This window comes from Stegostoma tigrinum, chromosome 3 (genome assembly GCF_030684315.1).
Source record: "Stegostoma tigrinum isolate sSteTig4 chromosome 3, sSteTig4.hap1, whole genome shotgun sequence".
NCBI lineage: Eukaryota > Metazoa > Chordata > Chondrichthyes > Orectolobiformes > Stegostomatidae > Stegostoma > Stegostoma tigrinum.
This window is the reverse complement of record NC_081356.1, coordinates 120,163,358-120,181,027: the sequence shown is the minus strand read 5'-3', so window position 1 is coordinate 120,181,027 and position 17,670 is coordinate 120,163,358. Positions and strand designations below refer to the sequence as shown.

The 17,670-nt window shown below is 40.8% G+C and overlaps 1 long non-coding RNA gene across 2 annotated transcripts in view; it reads left to right on the top strand.

The window, feature by feature from the left end:
• The window catches only part of LOC125451070 (uncharacterized), a 31,659-nt gene that overhangs the window by 3,742 nt on the left and 10,247 nt on the right, over nt 1–17,670 (top strand). Inside the window, exons 2-4 of one of the 2 annotated variants that reach the window (XR_009445609.1) lie at nt 1,193–1,245; nt 1,716–1,805; nt 7,087–7,153. This is a non-coding gene — a long non-coding RNA (uncharacterized LOC125451070). The remainder of the gene's footprint in view (nt 1–1,192; nt 1,246–1,715; nt 1,806–7,086; nt 7,154–17,670) is intronic. The other variant, XR_007247203.2, reaches the window with a different exon arrangement.

The following is a 17,670-nucleotide window of genomic DNA, read 5'->3' as shown; positions in this document are numbered from 1 at the left end:
TGGATTTGGAAGAACTAATTGGGTGCTCTGTTCATAAAGATAGAAGTAAAATAGCATTATAGTGAAATGACTTGAGTGCCTCAAGCTTCATGTGATCCTGCAGATACCTATGTACCATCTATAATATTTGGTTGCTGCAGTTAGTCTTTTACATTTCCTGTAATTGTTGGGCTACTATTACAAGAAAGAAATAAATTCTTTGGAGGCTGTATGAATTAATATTGTGTTGACAAAAAGTCATAGAGTCATGCAGCACGGAAACAGACTCTTCGGTCCAACCAGTCCATGCCGACCATAATCCTAAACTAAACTAGGCCTACCTGCCTGCTCCTGGCCATATCCTCCAAACCTTTCCCTTTTATGTACTTACCCAAATGTCTTTTAATGTTGTAATTGTACCCATATCCACCACTTCCTCAGGAAGTTCATTCCACATGTGAACAATCTTCTGTGTAAAGAATTTGCCCCTCGTCTTTTTTTAAATCTCTCACCTCTCATTTTAAAAATGTGCCCCATGGTCTTGAAATTTCCAATCCGAGGTACAAACAAACCAAGTCAACCATTAACAGACCCCTCGCTGAAGCTGTCCACCACGCTGTTGAATTCAGAACAAGGCCAGAAATCACGTGACACCAGCTTGTAGTCCAACAGGTTTATTTGAAGACACAAGCTCTGAGGTCCGAAAGCTTGTATTTTCAAAAAGACCTGTTGGAATATATGTGGTGTCGTATGATTTCTGACCTTGTCCACCCCAACACCGGCACTTCCACCTCATGAGTTCAGAACAAGAAGTAACAGAAAGCAAAAGATTTGGAAAAGAACGTTTAAAACTTTCTGCTTGTGCCCTGTCTGTAAAAGTTACTACCAAATTTTCACACTTGATATTTCCTTTACATTTCAATATTTTCAAAATAATCAACTGCCTAAAATAGTTCTCTAAGCTAGAACAAGCCACCTTCTTATTTCAAGGCTTATTTGCAAAGTATTTATTACACACAGTTTTCCAGGCTTGAAATCTAACTTCTGGATCTGTTTTATATCAAACTACTGCTCTGTATTAGATAGTAACTAAGTGTTCAATTGTAGAAGGTTACTAGACATATTCAAATTGGATGCTGATAGTGGGACTATGTTGACTAATAAATTTTCTATCATTAACTATTCAACAATGTGCTTTGTTTCCAACATCTAGCATTCCAAAGGTGATGATAGAATGGCATCTCAACTGAGGATACACCTTACCTGGTATAAGCAATCATTAATTTATTATTTTTATTATTGGAGAGAACACTCAGCATTGTTGGAGTCTCTGGAACATCCAACCCTACCAACTTTGCATAATCCTCCCTATAAATGTCCAGGAACTTGTGCAAAAAATTTAGAAAGTTATCCCACAGTCTCGTCAAACAGCAGCCTGATATATTTGCATTCACAGAACCATGCCTTACATAGCATGTTCTAGATTGGCAGGGAAGTCTGTCCCACCAGCAGGTGGCAGCACAATTATATAACAGTCAGGGGGGAGCCAGCCAGTTCTGAGGAAGGGTCACCAGACATGAAACATTAACTCAGTGATAATGGGAACTGCTCTCTGATGAAGGGTCTAGGCCCGAAACGTCAGCTTTTGTGCTCCTGAGATGCTGCTGGGCGTGCTGTGTTCATCCAGCCTCACATTTTATTACCATGAAACATTAACTCTGTTTCTTTTTTCACAGATGTTGCCAGGCATGCTGAACTTTTCCAACAACTTGCGTTTTTGTTCAGAATTTACAGCATCTGCAGTTGTTTCGGTTTTTATTTAGGAGGTAGGTCCTCAATGAGTCTTCGAGATCAATTCTAGATGCCGTGAAGTTGCAGGTTAAACTTTAGCAAGGAAACCTGCTGCAGATTTGTCTCTGACACCTCACTTCAACTCTGTCCTGAACTCAGCTCATGAGCGAATATTCTACCTTGAAGCTCTGAGGGTGGTAGTGGCACAGAATGTAATGAGACACTTCAGTCCTCAATACCAATAATGGTTTGATAGCACCACTACTGACTGAGCCAGAGGATTCCTAAAGGCCTTAGAGGCTACATTAAGCACAAGCAGGTGGTGAGGGAGGGACAATAAGGAACAAGCTCCTTGTCTTATCGTCACAAGTCTAATTGCCAAAGATCCATCTGCCCATTACAGTATTGGTAGGAGTGATTGCTCAGTTCTGTAGGAAGGTTACTGGATTCAAAAATTACCTTTGCTTTCTCTTCACAGATATTGTCAGACTTGCTGAGCTTCTCCAGCAATTTCTGTTTTTCTTTCCAATTTCCAGCATCTTCAGTTCATTGTTTTATTTATTATATTGAAGACATGGTACTCCAGAATTAGCAACTTCCCTAGACGTTCAAGTATAGCCAGAACATTGGAATGGTTGTGATAATGTAGAAAATTGTCTAAGTATATCCTATGCACTAAAAGCAGAACAATCTCAATCTAGCCACTTAACTGGTCCATATTTATTTATCTTCAGCACAGTGTTCAAAGTGGTAGTCAACGGTGCTATTAAAGAATGTAATAATCTGCCCGCCGACACTCAGTTCAGGTTCTGTAAGGCACAAACAACTCCTGACCTCATTGTAGCATTGATCCATGAACAAAAAATCTGAACTGAAGAGGCAAAGTAATGGTGATTGCCCGTGATTTCAAGGTAGCATTTGACAAAGCATCACATCAACCAGGCCTAAAGTAAGTGGAGTCAGTGAAAATTAGGGGGATACTGTCCACTCATTGAATTCATACGTAACACACTGGAGGAGATCTTCAGGGTTGTGTCCATCTTCTGCTGATTCATGATTGACCTTCCTTCCATTGTATGGTCAGCAGTGGAAGGTTCGCTGATGACTGCGTCATGTACAGCATCACCCACAATTGCTCAGACAATGAAGCAGCTCATGTTCATACACAGCAATATCTAGACAACATCCAAGTTTTGGACTGAAAAGTGGTAATATTGGCAAAAGACATTTGCCAGAAGTAAAGCTAGCTTACTGTAATTGTATAAAGCGTTGGTGTGTTGTGTAAAGATTTGCTGTCCTTGTCTGAGGAATGATGTACTTGCCATTGACGGAATGCAAAGGAGGACGACCGGACTTATCCCAGAGACTGTGGTATTGCTTAATGAGGAAAGCTTTAGGAACCTCAGCCTGTATTCTCCAGAGATTTTGAAGAATGAGAGGTGATCTCATTACAAAATTCTTACAAGTTGTGACAGAATAAATGTGGATAGGATGTTGCCCAGGCTTGCTGAATCTAGAACCCGGGGATAAAGGCTGGCCTTTTGAGACTGAGATGAGACGACTTTTGTCAATCAGAGGTTAGTGAATGTTTGGAATTCTTTATTTCAGAAAGCTGGGGAAGATCTATCAGTAATCATGGCCAATAGAGAAATTGATAAATTTCTGGGCTGTAATGGCTTCTAGGGACAAAAACAAAAATTGCTGGAGAAACACTGCCGGTCTGTTAGCATCTGTGGAGAGAAAGCAGGGTTAATGTTATGAGTCTAGGCTTTTAGGGATTTAGAAATAGTGCAGAAATGTAATGTTAAGCTCGAAGATTAATCATGATCTTTATGAATGGTAGAAAAAGCTAAAAATGTTACCCGTGATGTTATTCTCTATTTTGATCCAAACAGATTTCTAATCATTTCTGCTTGACATTCAGTGGCAATAGCATCACTGAATCCCCCATTATCAACACCCATTAACCACACCAACTGAACAATGCTCAATAAGCTCTATGCTACCCAGGACAATTGATTGACTCCCCTTTCACTATTTGCATATTGCCCCTTGCCACAAGGTAAATTTCATTCAAGCTGAAAAAATATTTTGGTCACGATGACTGTGGCCAAAATTCCCAGCAGACTGAAAAATCCAGCACTGGATGAATAAGACTCCATTCCTTGTTTTGCATCTGACTCTAGCTAGGGTGAAGAAATTGAACAATAGGTGAGAACGATCCACAATTAGACTGTTCATTCTGAACTGAATCTGAGGTCAGAGTGCAGGAGACAGGCTGAAATTAGTTAAGGATTGACTCGGTCACAAGTTGCTCGACTAATACTGAACTGAATGAACTCCTCTGAATTAACCATACCTCAGGTCTGTACCTGCCACAGATAGTACAGGCATGATGAATTATATCTGTAAAAAGCTTTCTGTCCTGCATACCAGAAATCATGCAAAACATCACATGCACACCCACAGAACTTCAAAACTGTCTGCTCTATGCTGAAATGTTTTACAATTTCTGCAGCTTAAACAGGATGCAGAACAACTAACTGTAAAGAATATTTCAACATTTTTACATGACAGAAACTGACCGTCAACAAGACCATACTGGTATTGAGCTCAACTCTTTATGTCACAATACGTATAAGGTATCAGACATAATGCATGTATGTGATGGGTAACCTGGTGGTAGAGAGTTAGCCAGATAATAAAAGAAATTTATGCAAAGAAAGAGAAAGAAAGGATACCTAGAAGAAAGCAAACAGTTGAGTTGCGCTATCACTAAACCCAAAAGTTGAAGATCCTTCCACCCCAACCTTCAGTTCACCTGGGCCATCTCCAGCACATCCCTCACCTTCCTGGACCTCTCAGTCTCCATCTCAGGCAACCAGCTTGTAACTGATGTCCATTTCAAGCCAACCGACTCCCACAGCTACCTAGAATACACCTCCTCCCACCCACCCTCCTGCAAAAATTCCATCCCCTATTCCCAATTCCTCCGCCTCCGCTGCATCTGCTCCCACGATAAGACATTCCACTCCCGCACATCCCAGATGTCCAAGTTCTTTAAGGACCGCAACTTTCCCCCCACAGTGATCGAGAACGCCCTTGACCGCGTCTCCCGTATTTCCCGCAAAACATCCCTCACACCCCGCCCCCGCCACAACCGCCCAAAGAGGATCCCCCTCGTTCTCACACACCACCCTACCAACCTCCGGATACAACGCATCATCCTCCGACACTTCCGCCATTTACGATCCGACCCCACCACCCAAGACATTTTTCCATCCCCTCCCCTGTCTGCTTTCCGGAGAGACCACTCTCTCCGTGACTCCCTTGTTCGCTCCACACTGCCCTCCAACCCCACCACACCCGGCACCTTCCCCTGCAACCGCAGGAAATGCTACACTTGCCCCCACACCTCCTCCCTCACCCCTATCCCAGGCCCCAAGATGACATTCCACATTAAGCAGAGGTTCATCTGCACATCTGCCAATGTGGTATACTGCATCCACTGTACCCGGTGCGGCTTCCTCTACATTGGGGAAACCAAGCGTAGGCTTGGGGACTGCTTTGCAGAACACCTCCGCTCAGTTCGCAACAAACAACTGCACCTCCCAGTCGCAAACCATTTCCACTCCCCCTCCCATTCTCTAGATGACATGTCCATCATGGGCCTCCTGCAGTGCCACAATGATGCCACCCAAAGGTTGCAGGAACAGCAACTCATATTCCACCTGGGAACCCTGCAGCCATATGGTATCAATGTGGACTTCACCAGTTTCAAAATCTCCCCTTCCCCTACTGCATCCCTAAACCAGCCCAGTTCGTCCCCTCCCCCCACTGCACCACACAACCAGCCCAGCTCTTCCCCCCCACCCACTGCATCCCAAAACCAGTCCAACCTGTCTCTGCCTCCCTAACCGGTTCTTCCTCTCACCCATCCCTTCCTCCCACCCCAAGCCACACCCCCAGCTACCTACTAACCTCATCCCACCTCCTTGACCTGTCCGTCTTCCCTGGACTGACCTATCCCCTCCCTACCTCCCCACCTATACTCTCTCCACCTATCTTCTTTACTCTCCATCTTCGGTCCGCCTCCCCCTCTCTCCCTATTTATTCCAGTTCCCTCTCCCCATCCCCCTCTCTGATGAAGGGTCTAGGCCCGAAACGTCAGCTTTTTTGCTCCTGAGATGCTGCTTGGCCTGCTGTGTTCATCCAGCCTCACATTTTATTATCTTATAGTTGAAGATCCTTTTTATTTTTTTCATTTCTTTATTTCATTAATGGGATGAGGGTGTCATTGGCTAGCCAGCATGTATTGTCCATTGGCCAGCTCAGAGTCAACCACTTTGCCGTGGGTCTGAAGTCACATGTAGGCCAGACCAGGTAAGGATGGTAGTTGATCTGTAAACAAGGCCACAGGAGGGGTAATGATATTTGTACAAAAAGGACCTGGCACCATGAAAATCTGGCTGCCTTTCTCATTGCCATTCTCCAGAATTCTAAAGTGACCCAACCAGAAGATACTGGTGATAATGCAACATGTGGATAGGATTAAAAACTGAAAGAACTGTGGATGCAGTAAATCAGAAACAAAAACAGAAGTTGCTGGAAAAACTCAGCAGGTCTGGCATGCATTTGTAAAGAGAAATCAGAGTTAATGTTTTGGGTCTAGTGACCCTTCCTCTGAACAAATAGATAGGGCTAATGGTTGGTTTTTTTCCCTAGGTGGGGGGTGGATTTCAAGACTAGGGGGCACATTTTTAAAGTGAGAGGAGAGAAATTTTAAAGAAAAGAGATGTGGGAATTTTTTTTAATGCAGAAGATGGCTCGTGTGCAGAATAAACCTCCTGAGAAAGTGGTGGATGTGGGCATATTACATTTAAGAGATATTTCAATGAGTACGTAAATAAGAAAGTTTTAGAGGGATATGGGCCACGAGCAGGCAGGTCGAACTAATTTAGTGGGATTGCAGTCGTCATGGACTGGTTAGACCAAAGGATCTGTTTCCATGCTGCATTACTCTATGACTCTATATGCAATATAGATCAGGTATACTTAAATGGGATTTCCTGCCCCTGAGATGTTTTTGGGGAGCCAGTAAGTAGGTTTGTCCCATTGTAGTCTCCACTGAATACTGAGATGGGTGGAAAAGTCTGAGGAATGCTGAAATAAAAAATCATTTTTTTTCCTCTTTGGCCCATTTCAAGTTATTAGACAAGTGCCTGGCATACCAATCATGTTTACAGCTAAGATATCTTTTCAACCAGGTTTATTTGCTTTTGTGATCATAATCCATTTATTTCTTCTGGCATTTAGATAAAGCAATGAGAACTGTAACTTGTTGAAAGCAGACCTGCTGGGAATATCCACAATATTTGCCAAGGTAACATAAGCATTACATCCAACCCTCTGTCCTTCCACTCTTGCAGAGATATCCTAAAGCCAGCTTGTCAAAATCAGGTGGGGAAAGCATGCAGTGATAGCATCATATTGGCCAAAAGAGAGCCTTCAGCCCATCAAGTCTGTGCTGCCAGAGTAGACAGGTTATTAAAATCATGGTCATAGCTGTCATGTGACTAAAGAATGACATCTTTATATGTATGTCCAATTCCTCTTGTAATAAAAGATATGCATCCTTTGGCCCTCTGGACTATGCGATGTGCTTATACTCTAACTTTAAATCCTATGAATCGGCACTTTTTTAACCTGCCAGTGGTACTCAAGTCTGTATTTTCCATGACAGTTTGGGAAGCAACACCGAGATAACTTCCAGGTCCCAAACACACAGTTAAGTGTGATTTTTAACAATCGTTGGCCTAATTGCCCAGAGAATGAACTTGGTGCCCGATTAGAGAAACTGAGTGCCTTTATGAGGTGGGAGCTGTCTATCTGCTACCAGTAATCTAAGTGCACACAGCTAATCACTAGGCCATTAACCCAGAGACCTAGGTAATGTTCTGGGCTTCTGGATTTAAATCCCGCCACAGCAGATGGTAGAATTTGAATTTAATAAAAATCCGGAATGAAGAGTCGAGTGATGACGAGGAACCCATTTTCAATTGGTCGGAAAAATCCATCTGGCTTCCTAATGTCCTTTAGGGAAGGAAACTGCCACTCTTATCTTGTCCTGTCTACATGTGAATCCAGATCCATAGCAATATGGTTGACCCTTAACTACACGGTGGGTAATTAAGGATGGGCTAAGAGAATGAAGGTTTATTGGGGTAAATGGGAATGTGAAACTAGGAACACAGATCAGATCGAACCATGATATTAATGAATGACACAGCAGTCCTGAGGGGCTAAATGACCAATCTCTGTTCCTGTTCTGCATATTCGTAGCTAGTTTAAACAACCAAAGATTACACAATTCTGTATAAACGTGGAATTTAAAAAGCTTGCTCATATGAATTTGTGAGTTCACAAATAATTGTGGAATGTGTGTGCTTGTGCTGATTGTTGAGAGAGCAAGTTTCCCTTCTCCCATTCTCATGCTGTCCCAAAGCACTCCATCCCTTCTAACCTAAGGAGACATAGTAGCAACAATGTGGCCAGTGCAGGACTGAGGCTATGCATGGGTTGTAAGTCTCCAAAATAAGATGGGCAATTGCATACAATGAGATGTGAAAAGAAATTAATTGAGAGGCATACAAAGCGAGGGGAAGCAACAGAAATATGGTTAGAGACAAAAACACTGCAGGTGCTGGAATCCAAGGTTGTCAAACAGGAGGCTGGAAGAACACAGCAAGCCAGGCAGCATCCGAAACATTTACTGCTCCTTTCCTCCAGAGGCTGCCAGTCTTGCTGTGTTGTTCTAGCCTCCTGTTTGTCTACATATGAGAAACATGGAACTGGCACAGATCAGATGAAGTTGAAACATGTATTAAGAAGGGCAGTGAGCATAGGAGCTACTTGGAAACCAGGATGCAGACACTTCAAGGACTAGAAGGACAAAAAGGGAGAGAAAGATGAAATTGAAAACTAAACAGTAAACAAAATCAGAGAATGAAGTGCATATAGAAAAATAATTACTTGAGAACCTGATATCTGATGAGATTTCCGAGGTCAATTTCCTATTTGATAAAATCTAAGAAAAAAACATAGTGAAAACGTATTTTGGCAATTAACTGTTGAATAAAGCTACTTAATTGTGTTAAAGGTGACACTGCATGGAAGCTGTTTTATGACTTTTTACTTTGCAGTCGTGGTTTAAGTTGTTTACAATTATCCTATGAGTCTGTATGTGTATAATAGAGAAAGAAAAACCTTAGGAAACCTCAAACTTAAAAAGGCCTATTCACTTCTAGTTTGGAATGTTGTATTGTTTGATAACACAAGACATAAGAAGTTAAAAAGATGTAGAGTGCAGTCTTTAGCTAATATCTTTTTGCAAGACACTTCCATTTTGTATACATTTCTGGAGTTTTGAGAGACACAGGAGAACAAAAAAAACAGCACTGATATTGACCTTCAATGGAGTTAAGTGCCAATCAATCACTGTCGAAGTAAATAGGAGGTTGGTTAGTTCAGCTGCCTGGATGAATAGCTTGTGATGCAGAATGAAGCCAACAGCACACATTTTATTCCTACACTACCTAGGCTACCATAAAGGTTCCTCCTTTTAACCTCTCCCCTCACCTGAAGCATGTGACCCCTAGGTTAAACTACCACCAGTCATCTCTCTCTCATTCATTAGAGAACAGCTTTATAGTTTGGGGGGACTATGGTGACTTTACTTTCCATAAGGCAGTGCACTTCAAGTATTTAAAGCATTCCTAACCTGTCAAGAAGATTATAGGCAGAATTTTCTCAGGCCCTGAACAGCATGAACTTTGTTGAGAATGTTGGGAAAGTCAAGTCAGGAGGTTTTTGACATCGAGAGCAGAAAATTCCATTTTGAACCAAGTGTTGATAAGATAAAATGACATGAGACTCTTGCTAGTGATTAGTGAAGAATTAGTTTACGTGTAATAGCTGATGATTTTATCTCATTGTTCCTACCTCATTTATATATAGTTTCCCATTCTCACAGCCATCATATAGAAACTAGATGATGTCATGTCAAATCATAGCAACTGCCCATAACAGACGTCATGCCAATTTCTTGCAATTGGATTTGACCTAGGTTGTGAAAACCATCAGATTCAAATTTGATAGGTTTTTGGTATCTAAGGGCCTGGCTCAAATTGATTGGCTAAATTCAAAAACCTGTGGTCTTCGTAAAAATGCTGCTTGGCCTGCTAACTGTATGGCCTTTTGATATAAATGTTTCAATTTGCGTGCTCTCTTTTGACTTGCAAACTTTCAAACTGCTCACAGAGTCCTTTTTAAATCGCTAAGCATTAAGAAAGATAATATTTTAAAGGGACCATGCAATGCTTTCACACTTACCATTTTACAAAGCTCAATATATTACAAACACCAAATTCTAACATCCTGCCCCCCCATTCCACAAACACACCACCCAACTTCGCAACATGTCTGAAGTCACATGTAGGCCAGACCAGGTAGGGATACACGGCAGTTTCCTCCCTTAAAGGACATTAGTGAACAAGATGAATTTCTTCCGACAATCAAAAATGGATTTATGGTCATCATTAGACTCTTAATTCCAGATTTTTACAGTGGGTTCAAGTTCCATCATCTGCTATTGCGAGATTCAAAGCTGGGTCCCCAGAGAGCATTAGCTGGGTCTCTGGATTAACAGTCCAATAATAACGTTCGGCCATTATTTCCACATGACAGAGGTGCTGATAATTTTTACTCATAATGTCGTGACCTTCACGCATTACAGCAGCTGGTGGTATCTGGGTGTAGAACATCAGCATTGTACTTTGATCACAACAGCAATCTATCAATCAACAGCCCATAGTTTCTAATATATTTTTTGAAAGTAACTGCACAAAATCTTCCAACATTGTATTGATAAATTAATGTATAACAGGTCCTTACCCTTTTGAACGAGCTACCAGACATGATATAGTATTCTGAATTACCACCAGGGGGCAAAAATTGTTTGTTTTTGTACTTCAGTGAGTGTTATCATGGCAAGAATCTTATCTGATCCATTATTATCCTATTATTTTTCACACCCATGACTTTTAATAGATATCTGCCAGATGCCTCTTCTTTCAGAGACTAATGGATGATGTGGGAGTTGTTTGATTCACAGTTGAGCATTTTTTAATATTGACATTTAGAACAAAACATTGGGTTTGATTTTCAACTGTTCACTAACTCTTACCTACAAAATATACAGGGAGCCGTTGGAAAAAAGGAATTAGGAGGTGTAACCATGATGTAATTTGCCATTATGGTCTGTGTCCAGCAGTGCACTATCTCAAACAGCCAGAACACTGTTTAAAAATGCAAATTTAGAACTACCCCATTTGTAGAAATGTCTTCGGTACAAATGAGTGAGAGGGTGAGATGTGGGGAGGGGAGCTGTGCATTGCAATCATAAAGCAGATAGCACCAGCCACTAAAGAATGATGCTGTATTTGTAGAATAAGTTCTGTAAAATGAGTTGAAAACTTGGGAGATTTGTAAACTGAGATTAATAGATTATTAGACAAGAGTTGATTGTGCAACCAAAGTTAATAGTATTAAGACAGAGATTAACCATAGTCTGTATGGATGGTAACATAGGCCCAAGGAGCTAAATAGACTACTCCTGTTCCAATGTTCACAGAATCACAGAACAGTTATGACACAGTAGATGCCATTCAGCTCATTAAGTCTGCACCAATTCTACTAATTGTTGACCATTCTTTCCCCCATGTCTCTGCATGGCATTTCTATCCAATTAATCATTCAATGCTCTCCTAACTGCTTCCACAACTTTCCGGGCAGTGTGTTCCATAATGCACCTATTCTCTGTGTGAAAATGCTTTTTTTTCTCATGTCATCCTTGCTTCTTTTGTGACCTGTTTTAAATCTATGCCCTCTTGTTCTTTTCTCGTCTATGAGCAAGATTAGTTTCTCCGTACCTGTCCAGTCTGCTCATGATTTGGAAACCTTGCGTCAAATCTCTCAACCCTTGTCTTTCCAGAGGAAAGAGTCCTAATTTTGTCAGTTTATTCTCATAAATGAAGTTATGAACATATGAATTCAGAGTAGGAGTAAGCCATTTTGACCCTCTAACCTGCATCACATTTCAAGAAGATGAAAAAATAATTGTATTTTGTTATTTTTTACGATATCGTAAGCTTTCATTTCTTCTTAAGGAAGAAAACTATAAATTGCCACTAGATGGTAGCATCAGGCAGCTTTGTTCTCTGTTTCTTGAGCTGCCAGCGAGACATGTGGAAAGTCTGTTTATTACAGCGCTGCACACAGTTTTTCTATTCACTCTATTCAAGTTCTGCTACTCATAATAGAAGGAAAAACGCCTGTCTGTACTCCAAAAGGATTCCTAAGCTCTCACTGGAAAGCAGGAGGCTGAGGGGCGGCCTGATAGACGTTTATGAGATTGTGAATGGCATGGATAGAGTGGAAAGTTTGAGGCTTTCTTTTCAGGATGGTGGGGTCACTGACTATGGGACATAGATTCAAGACACAGGTAGTAGTTTATAAGAGATGTGTGAGGTACATTTTTCACACAAAGGGATGGTGAGTGCCTGGAATACACTGCTACAGGAGGTGGGGGAAACATTCACAATTGCTGCATTCCAGAAGCACCCAGATGAATAAATAAATAGGAAGAGAGTAGAGGGATATGGATCCTATAAATGAAGACAGCTTTAGTATGGAGGGGCAAAATGTATCAGTGCAGGCTTGGAGGGCTAAAGAGCCTGTTCTTGTGCTGTATTGCTCTTTGTTCTAATCATTCTGCAGTCTAGGACTCAAGAATACAGCTACCAGCTTTGCTAGTCATGGAACATGAAAGTAACTTCCAATAAATATTTTAGGATTAGAATTAGCTTTATTGTCACAAGTACTCACAAGAGTACAGTGAAAAATTTACAAGGCACCACTTACAGTACCATCTTCAGTACAAAGATACTTGGATACAGATTCTTGAGTACAAATTCTTAGGAAAAATATAGAAAAAAAATCAAAAGTTTGGCATTACAGACCTTCAAAAGTACAAAATCATAGTAATTTTAGAAAAGACACAGTAAAGACATAAGTTTAAATATGAAATTTTCATGTGGGTATAGATATGTAAATGCTTAGCTTGGATATATAAAATTACTTTGATCAACTTTTTGAATGCCATAATCTATCTGTCCCCTGTTAATTAGGGGAACAAATGGATCTCCTTCAACTGCACAATGTATGAATATTGTATAGTATAATTTCATCTCAAAAAAGTTCCTGAGAAAATAACAATTAACTGTGCTGAATGATGTTTGAACAGAATTCAATGCGTTTGACTCTCAATGTTTGTACGTACATTGATAGGACAATTTAGTGCCGTCTGGAGCGAGAGACTCACAGAATATCATAGCTATGGATGCAAAGGTAACAACAAGCAACAGTCCTTCAAAGGGGGAGGTGCCAAGGCAAAATAAACAGGACTGTGATCTCTTGAAGCTTTAAATATCATGAAGGGCAAATGACACCCTGCTCAATAGCAATCCACCCCTTGAGATTATGTCCCAAACTGCAGGCACACTTTGTATGTTTCTCTTTGTAGAATGCGCAAGGACAGGCGTTAGTAAGACAGTTTCAACTCTACTGAAATGTTGTTAAAATGAACTTTGACTAGTTGAAAGACTATCTCCTAAGCACCCCTGCATCCCAGGTAGAAGACAAAATACGCTCCAGTTCTATAAACAAAACAAAAGGATGAAGGACAACAAAAGGACTCTGAATACTCTAATTCATGGTCAAAATAAATCAAAAAAACAGAATCTCATACAATCGATAAACCTAAGGATCATGAAACTGCTTATTCAACTATCAACATCAATGCTGTGTGTGGCCTCCATTGCAATAATTAACTACCTTCTCTTCTTGAAGACATCAGAGATGATCTCTATTGTCTGCTCTTTTAAATTTTTTACCTTTATGGACTCAGGTCCTATTTCTAATCAATGTGTCATGTGAATGTGTGTAGCATTATTAAATCTTATCACGTTTAGTAATTAATGAACTCAATCTTTGTCAACCAAAAAAAAACCTGGCTTATTTGTTTTTGTTTAAAATTTATGCTCTGGAAGAGAGGTACCCACTAGGGATGGGATATTTTCTAACAGAGCTTTATAGCAGCTAACCAAACAAGTAGGTGGAATAATATAACTCACAGAGCACATTCTGACCCTCCTTTTAAATGTAAGAATTATATTAGTTATCCCTTTGTCCTCTGATAGTCCACTTTTCTTTCTATTGTATTATCAAATGTAAGCATTGATGCCTCTGCTGCATCTCCCATAGATTCCTCCAATGCACTTGATACAGTCCATCTGGATCAAGGGTTAAATTGTCACTGAGTTTCATTGTTTATTATTATTTAACGGCACTTAGTTCATTACTCAGTTTATCATTCAATACCATGTCTGTTCATTTGTTTGTATGTTAAATTCTGAAGCAAAATAATTACTTAAAGTTCCTGTCATCACATTAGCATTATCTATGGCGTTACCCCGTTTATCACTTAATTAATATGCTTCATCCCTTTTCCATCATAGCCATCCTTTTTGTATTCATGTGGCTGCAAAATATTTTACTGTGTTCCATGATGATTTAGTTCCATAGTTTTGCTTTGTCTTAAGACTATAAACCAAAAGACATAGGATCAGAAGTAAGCCATTCAGCCCATTGAGTCTGCTCCACCATTCAATGAGATCATGGCTGATTTGATCATCTTCAACTCCACTTTCCTGTCTTTTCCGCACAACACTTGACTCCCCTACTGATTAAAAATCTCCCTATCTCAGCCTTGAATATGCTGAATGACCCAAACTCAAAAGCCTTCTGCAGTAAAGAATCCGAAAGATTGACTCCCTCTGAGAGAAGAAATTCCTCCCGATCTCCATCTTAAGTGTTTGAGCCCTCATTCCAAGATTATGCCCTCAGTTTTCTCACATGGGAACGTTCAGGCCCGATCTCTCCACATGTACCCTATCAAGCCCCATGTGAATCATTCTAACTGTTAGTTGAATTCTCTCTTAATTTCTTTTGTATGTCTTGTCATTCTCTCCTTTGCTGTAGATGGACCTCTTTGTTAGCCCTTTATTGTTCTTTTTATGTTTGCTTATCCCTGTAGTGTCACTATATTCTCATTTGTTATTTCCTTTTTGGTGGAATTTATTTTCACTGCACACTGTTGAACACAGTTCTTACGTGAAGAAGGGTTGTGGGACTCAAATTTTAATTCTATTTCTGTCTTCAGAGATGCTGCCAGACCTGCTGAATCCCTCCAGCACTGCCTATCTTTGTTCCAGTTTTTAATGGTCCTCCTTTTTTCTAGCACTGTTTACAAATAAAGGTTGCTCATTTTACTTTGCCAAGTGCCTTTCTCATCCCCTCAAAATGAAATTTTCTCAAATCTAATGGCCTCGTCTTCATCATAAGAACATAAGAGCTGCATAAGTCCATAACAACTTGGAGCAGGAATATGCAATTCACCCTGCTAGCCTGCTTTGCCATTTATTATAAAATCATGGCTTAATTCATCTCAGCCTCAACTCATTAACTTTGCTGCCCACTTTCGTAACCAATCCACCTACTAGAGTCATAGAATCAAAGAGCTGGACAGTATGGGAATAAACCCTTCAGTCCATCTCGTCCAAGCTGACCAGATACTCTGAATAAATCTGGCCCCTTCACCAGAATTTGGCTTATATCCCGCTAAACCCTTCCTGTTCATATTTCAATTCGGGTGCCTTTTAAATGCTGTAATTGTACCAGCCTCCACCACTTCCTCTGGCAGCTTATCCACCCGCTTTGAGAAAATGATGCCTCCTTCCCCATCTCACCTTTAACCTATGCTCTCTAGTTTTGGACTTCCCTATCACAGGGAAAAGACCTTAATTATTCACCCTATTCATAGTCCTCATGATTTTATTAACCTCCGTAAGGTCACCCCTCAGCCTCCGATGCTCCAGGGAAAATAACCCCAGTCTCTTTAGCTTCTCCCTATAGCTTGTGCCTTCCATCCATGACAACATCCTCGTAAATCTTTTCTGAATATATGCAAGTTTCACAACATCTTCCCTATAGCTGGGAGACCAGTACAGAATGCAGTAGTCCAAAAATGGGCTAACCAATGTCCTGTACAGCCACAACATGACCTCCCAACTCCTACACTCAATGCACTAACCAATAAAGGCAAGCATACCAAAAACTAATTAAAAATCCATGCATTTGCTGAGGTGGAATTCAATCCCAGGTTCCCATCATAACTTGGGTTTTTGAATTAACAGTTTAATGACAATAGAACTAGGACATCACCTCCCTTAGCAAGTCCTCTGTGTGCTAATTTGCACAACACTATTTCAGAAGTCTATAGGTTCTTGTTCCAGTCCAGAAACCTGAATGGATAGTCGAGATTAACAAAAGGAATGAAATGAGCATTTGATTTCCTAGGTAGTCACAAAAGTGTCCATGGTTATTAGTACAGTTCCCTCCTCCTGATCAATAGCTATACCTCGACCAATGTTATGAAATTGGTAATTTGGTCATTAGCTCAATGAGAGTCTCTGCGTAGAAATTGGCAGTTATGTTTATGGTACACAGATATGCACTGAAGTAGGTACTAAATAGACTGTAGAGTGCTTTATAACATCCTGTGAAGGCTTCTATTAGTGGCATGGTGGTTCAGTGGTTAGCACAGCTACCTCACAGTGTTATGGACCTGGGTTCAATTCCGCCCTCAGATTACTGCCTGTGTGTAGTTTACACAATTCTCCCTGTGTCTGTGTGGGTTTCTTGTGGGTACTCTAGTTTCCTCCCACAGTCCAAAGATGTGCAGGTTGGGTGGATTGGCCATGTTAAATTACCCATTGTGTCGAGGGTGGGAAATATGGGGATGGTGTAGGAGGTTGGGATGCTCCCTAGATGATCAGTGTGGACATGATGGGCTAAATGGCTTGCTTTCACACTGTAGGGAAAAGTTCATCATGATCATTACCTTTCCAATGAATCTTCTCAGTGATTTGGCCCAAATAATTACTAACATTAAGGATTCATTAGTTGAAGCCCTTTCACTTTGACTTGTCTATCCATGTTATTTTATGTAAACTATTGGGGCAGCATCATGGCTCTGTAGATAGCCAGGTTCAATTCGATCCTCAGGCAACTGGCTATGTGAGGTTTGGACATTCTCCCCGTGCCTGTGTGGTTTTTCTCGGGGTGCTCCGGTTTCCTTCAAAAGTCCAAAATTAGTAGAGGCTAGGTGGATTGGTCATGCCAAATTGTCCATGGTTTCCAAAGATGTGCAGGTTCAATGGATTGGGCATGGGAAAGGCAGGGTTACAGGGTAGGTGGTGGGACTTAGTGGGATGGTCTTCAGAAGGGTGGTGTGGACTTGATGGGATGATTGGCCTGCTTTCATGCTGTTGGGATTCAATGATCGCTGAAAACAAGACATTCTTTTGAAGCTTTTTGTCTTCCAAACATCATGACTGATGCAAGAATATCACATTTCAAAAGAGAGCAGCAATTAATGCTACATGAGACAGAGCGCTGATTGGTTGAGAGATGGACTTTTTTTGAATCAACCTATTCAGAGATTTTATTACACATCTCTGGAGCAGGTGAGACTTGAACCCAAGCCTTTTGGCTCAGTGATATGGACACTATAACTGCACCACAATGGTCCTACTCCAATAGTTTGAGGTATTAACATAAAGAATTTATCAGGAATCATTTACCTCAAAGCATTTATATACAAAGTATTAGAAAATAGTCAGTATCTGATTGGTCAAGATGTACTACGTGCAATGCATCAGG